The following is a 6,000-nucleotide window of genomic DNA, read 5'->3' as shown; positions in this document are numbered from 1 at the left end:
GACATGGACCACATCTAAATCGTATTTTCTTGACATTAAACATAACAAATGTATATAACATAATAAATGTAACAAACTGAATATAACAAAAATAACAACACATGAAATCTTCACAGATGTGGGGGATTTGCCTGGTCTCTCAGCCATCCACAGGCCTACAAGAAGGGTGTCCTCTTTGGCGAGCGCTTCAGCTGCGCCGCATGTTTTGACTGACGCTGTCCTGAAACAACAAGATGATTGGACTTAAACAGGAATGTCATTTCAGAGGCAAACCTTGCTGGGCTGGAATTGCAGTGTGCCTCCTGTCCCAGACAAGCACAGCCAATGCCCTTTCAGCAGGCCTATGGTGCGTTCCACTGTTGTGCTGGTGCGTGCGTGGGCTTTTTTGTACCTTGCTTGTTGGTTTGTGAGGGGAGTCATCAGCCATGGTTTTAATGGGTAGCCCTGGTCTCCTGCAGTTATGAACACAACATTCAGATATTGTTTCCCAGTAGAGGTCTAACATGGCAAATAAAACCTTGCAAATAAAACATATGTCACTTACCAATAAGCCATCCATCCTCAACAACTCCTTCATGAAGGTTAAGGCTGACTGAATTGTTCTGCACAATGAATGAATAGTGTGTCTCACCTGGCCATTTGGCCACCACATTCAACAAAGCCAAATGTGAATCACAGATGACCTGCACATTGACAGAATGGAAATCTTTTCTTTAGATGAAGTTCAATGATGGTGCTTTTATTGCGATGAGGGTGCAGTCAATTGCTCCAATGACATTGGGAAGTTCAGCTACGGTATGGAAATCCCTTTTCACTCTGGCCTGTTGCGCAGCATTGCACATAAACTGTGTATGTATTGTGGGGTCATTGAAATAATGCCATGAAGGTCTGCAGGCAATATTCGGCTCATGGTTGGTTTTGAAATGCCGATCCGCAATCTCCCGTTGGAATGTTCCAGTGGCCAAAAATCACAGGGGGGAGAGGACTTGGGTTTGCATTGGGATGACATTGGTGAGTTTCGTCTCCCTTTCTAATACTGGAGAGAGTTGGTTGCAGAGATACAATAAAATATAAATAAAAAGTCAAGGCGTGTGAACACTGTCAGAAGGCACTGTATTTCTCAAATCTCTGAAGGGCTGCCAATCAGATGTAGAATCAGTCCGTCTAGCCATAGCCCAAGCTACATTTATTTCCTGTAATTTCTCAGACAATTCATGAGTAAACCATTGCATCAGTCTTTTACCCTTAGTCTTTTGTATGGTACATGTTTCTCTGCATCGGAGTGAAACAGGGAACACAAACAATTAAGGGCCCGATTCGAGTCAGGATAGGGCAGGTAATTTTGTAGGAGGACATAATGAAAACATTCTCCAGTTACAGTCTCTAGTAAGGAAAACTTCTAGGACAGAGACATAATAGTAACATCATATTCAATGCTGTCTAATTTTAGTATAACGAAGCCAGTATTTTTATTTTTTTCTGTCCTCAGTTACGGAGAGCTGTGAACCTGTCCTCAGATGAAGAGGTCCCAATGAATGTCACAAGAGACTAAGGGCATATCCTTGTATACCACAGGCTATATGTGTACCTATTAGCAAAGGTTGTATACAGTTAAAAGTCATACACAGTAGCCCTATTGTATAGTCTGCTGGGTGTGCAGGCTTCTGTTCCAGCCCAGCACTAACACAACTGATTCAACTGATTCAACCTAATGAGTTGACAATAAACAGTGCCATTGCTGGGCAGGGATAGAAGTCTGCTCTCCCAGTAGATCAGGAATCAGTAGAACATGGTTGAACTATTTTTGTTCATCTGAAGTTATGTTTTTTTAATAATAGTCTGCATGTTGCTCAATTATCTATTGTTGATTGGACTAATATGTCTAACCTTTACTTTGGACGGGGCCACAGTGTCCCCTGACCCCCCCGTCTCAGTGTCCAGTATCTATGCTGCAAAAGTCTATGTGCCGTTGGTCTAGATTCAGTCTGTCCTATCTGGTGTCCTGTGATCTTAAGTATGCTCTCTCTCTAGTTCTCTTTCTCTTCCTCCCGGAGGACCTGAGCCCTAGGACCATGCCTCAAGACTACCTGGCCAGTATCTATGGAACCCTGACCTGATCCCCGGACGTGCTACCTTATCTCGGACCTGCTGTTTCGACCCTCTGTCTCTGTCTCTGTCTCTCTACCTCACCTGCTGTCTCAACCTCTGAATGCTCGGCAATACAAAGCCAACTGACATTTACTCCTGTGGTGAAGATTTAATATTGTTTCTAATTTATTACAAATAAAAAAACGAAAATGTCACATTTCCATAAGTGTTCAGAGCTTTTACTCAGTACTTTGTTGATGCACCTTTGGCAGCATTTACAACATCGAGTCTTCTTTGGGTATGATGGTACAAGCTTGGCACACCTGTATTTGGGGAGTTTCTTTCATTCTTCTCTGCAGATCACTCTCAAGCTCTGTCAGGTTGGATGGGGAGCATTGCTGCAAAGCCATTTTCAAGTCTCTCCAGAGCTGATCGATCAGGTTCAAGTCTGGGCTTTGGCTGGGCCACTGAAGGACATTCATCGACTTGTCCCGAAGCATATGGTCCTGTTAGAAGGTGAGCCGTCGCCCCAGTCTGAGGTCCTTAGCGCCCTGGAGCAGGATTTAATCAAGGATCTTTCTGTACTTTTCTCCGTTCATCTTTGCCTCGATCCTGACTAGTCTCCTAGTACCTGCAACTGAAAAACATCCACACTTCATGATGCTGCCACCACTATATTTCACCGTAGGGATGGAGTCAGGTTTCCTCCAGACATGACGCTTGACATTGAGGCCAAAGAGTTCAATCTTTGTTTCATCTGACCAGAGATTCGTGTGTCTTATGGTCTGAGAGTCCTTTAGGTGCCTTTTGGCAAACTCCAACTGGGTTATCATGTGCCATTAACTGAGGAGTGGCTTCCGTCTGGCCCATCTACCATAAAGGCCTGATTGGTGGAGTGCTGCAGAGATGGTTGTCCTTCTGGAAGGTTCTCCCATCTGCACAGAGGAACACTAGAGCTCTGTCAGAGTGACCATTGGTTTCTTGGTCACCTCTCTGACCAAGGCCCTTCTCCCCCGATTGCTCAGTTTGGCCGGGTGGCCAGCTTTAGGAAATCTCGGGGGTACTCAACTTCTTCCATTTAAGAAAGATGGAGAACACTGTTTTTGCGGACCTTCAATGCTGCAGAAATGTTTTCGTACCCTTCCCCAGATCTGTGCTTTGACACAATCGTGTCTCTGAGCTCTAAGGACAATTCCTGCGACCTCATGGCTTGGTTTTTGCTCTGACATGGACTGTCAACTGTGGGACCTTATATAGACAGGTGTGTGCCTTTCCAAATCATGTCCAATCATTTGAATTTTCTACAAGGATGATCAATGGAAACAGGATGCATCTGAACTCAAATTCGCATCTCATAGCAAAGGGTCGGAATACTTTTGTAAATAAGGCATTTCTGTTTTTTATATTTAATACATTTGAAAAAATGTCTAAACTTGTTTTTGCTTCGTCATGATGTGGTATTGTGTGTAGATTGCTGAGGATTATATATATTTTTTTTTAATCAATTCTAGAACTTTTCAGCGTAACAAAATGTGGAAAAGGTCAAGGGATCTGAATACCTTCCGAAGTCACTGCATGTGTTTATCATGTAGTCTTAGTTTCACCACAGCTGTTTTGACTGGGATGTTCCTGTGGTACTTTTTGGTGAACTACTTGTTCTGTGGTAACTGTAACAAAATAAATAAGTTACATTTAAACCAATAAAAGCAATTGAAATACTGTATTTTACAAATACAATCTATAAAACAAGATTAGAACAAAGTCTAAGAAATTAACTCTTAATATTTTTAATTGACAAGCATTTCTGGTGGGGTTGAAAATGTGTCACTCTGGCAGCAAGACTCCCTCTGGTCTCCACCTCTGGATGCAGAAGCATTACTTTCTCTAAAAAATACAAGTTAAGACTGTATATAGACCAGGATTCATACACATTTTGAGAGATGGATTTTCATTACTTTTATATGACTTCTCCATTACTTTTAACCACATGTCCATGACCAATACATCTCTATGTACAGTATACATGAAAAAGTAAGCATAAATATGGTATTTATGCTTACCTTTCATTCGTTTTTATTGCTATTTAGGTGTTGAGGCATTCGACAAGAATGTGCAGGTAAATTAAAATGAATCTAATTTTGGACTCAACTGTCTATTGTGAGGAGTGACTGCTTTTGATTTTGGGTCCTCTCTGTCCCTTTCAGACAGCCCAACATAACCTGGTCTATCTGTCACTCAGTGGGATGTTTGTTGGGGAATGTGCACTTTGTGACTTCAGGGCAACACATGGTTGTCATTCAAAAGAGCTCATGTACTGAGAGGATCGGTCAGATTAATAGGGCTGTTTACACCAGTTTATTGGCAAAGTGGAGTCTTGTGCATTCCAAATATTCCAAAGGTGTAAACATCACTACTGATGCTGATGGTCGAGCTATTGTTGGTGGTGTTCCTGTATATGCATAACAGCACAAAACCATGACATCTCATGGTGGGAATTTCTGTAACCTGAAACCATATGCCAAGTCTTCTTCCTTGCTGAGAAGGAAATAGACAAAATTTCCTGGATCAGGACAGTGGATTTCCTTTTGGGCATGTGGAGTAGGTTGCGTAGATCATTGAAAAAGCCCAATTGGAACTGTTGAGTTAGATTAGATAGAACCCGTAGAGAAAACACCACCAGTTTTGTGTGCACATACTTAAGGTCTGACACTACTGACCTGTAAGTATGTGAAAAAATAATGTAGACTGATCTTTTCTTTACTCAGTTAGACAAATAGTTGTATAGAGTATAAAACATCACTTTTATTGCCAGTTATTGATAGCACAGTATGATATTAGTTTATGCTCTTTCGTTGAATGGGGGTAAGAGGGGAGTAGTTGTGAAAATACTTCTTACTGTCGCTAAATTGCTTACAGGGTTAGACAATTGCTAATGACAATAGAGCATGCACCTCATAGTTTAATTGAAAAGGATTAATGAATATAGAGTCAAATGAACTTTGCTTCCTCCATTATTGAGAATACTGTCATGGGACTTCTAAATTATTGTCATGGGACTTCTAAATTATTGTCATGGGACTTCTAAATTATTGTCATGGAACTTCTAAATTATTGTCATGGGACTTCTAAATTATTGTCATGGGACATCTAAATTATTGTCATGGGACTTCTGAGTTTGTCTGATCACACCAGCATTGTCAATAAGCATTTATATTATAACCAATATACTCAATAATCAAAAATATATATATTATTATCAAAAAACATCTATATCTACATTCAGCATCTAAAATGGAATGTGAGCTGACGTAACCAGTGATTAACTGAATACTTGAACAAGTATTCATCAAAGTTGTGTTAGGGTTTTCTCATGACTTAGCTTTATCGTCTTGGATCATTTGGAACAAACATGTTGTGTTATCTGACAACTTAATCATTTCTCATAAGTCATATGACTTCTCAGAAACTTCCAGAACTATCCCTTAAAAATGCACGCAATGAACTGAGATCGATAAATCCTGTTTTACACATGTCCATGTCATCACTTTTCACTTTGATCGTATGCATCTTAGGGATTTGTACATCAATTTTGTATTTATCTATATAGTATCAGAGTATTTTATTAATATAGTCATCGACATCTGATGAATATAACTTATAAATGCCTCATGAGCGCAGTTCAACTGTCAAATAGGCTTGTTTTAGTTTGGAAACAAACACTGTATAGCTTTCTAGCATAATTCTGATCTCATGGATGGTCGGTTCTTGTCTTCATAGTTCTGTCTATGAATTAGACAGTGATTTCATGTCTTTATCCCCATCGCTCAGCTGTTAACCAAAAAGTGGTGGGGATGCCGTTTTTATGTTGTTTGAATTACAGATTGTAGCTTTTAAATTACAATATTATATGAA

This window comes from Oncorhynchus nerka, linkage group LG11 (assembly GCF_034236695.1).
Source record: "Oncorhynchus nerka isolate Pitt River linkage group LG11, Oner_Uvic_2.0, whole genome shotgun sequence".
Taxonomy (NCBI): Eukaryota; Metazoa; Chordata; class Actinopteri; order Salmoniformes; family Salmonidae; genus Oncorhynchus; species Oncorhynchus nerka.
This window is presented reverse-complemented; position numbering follows the sequence as displayed.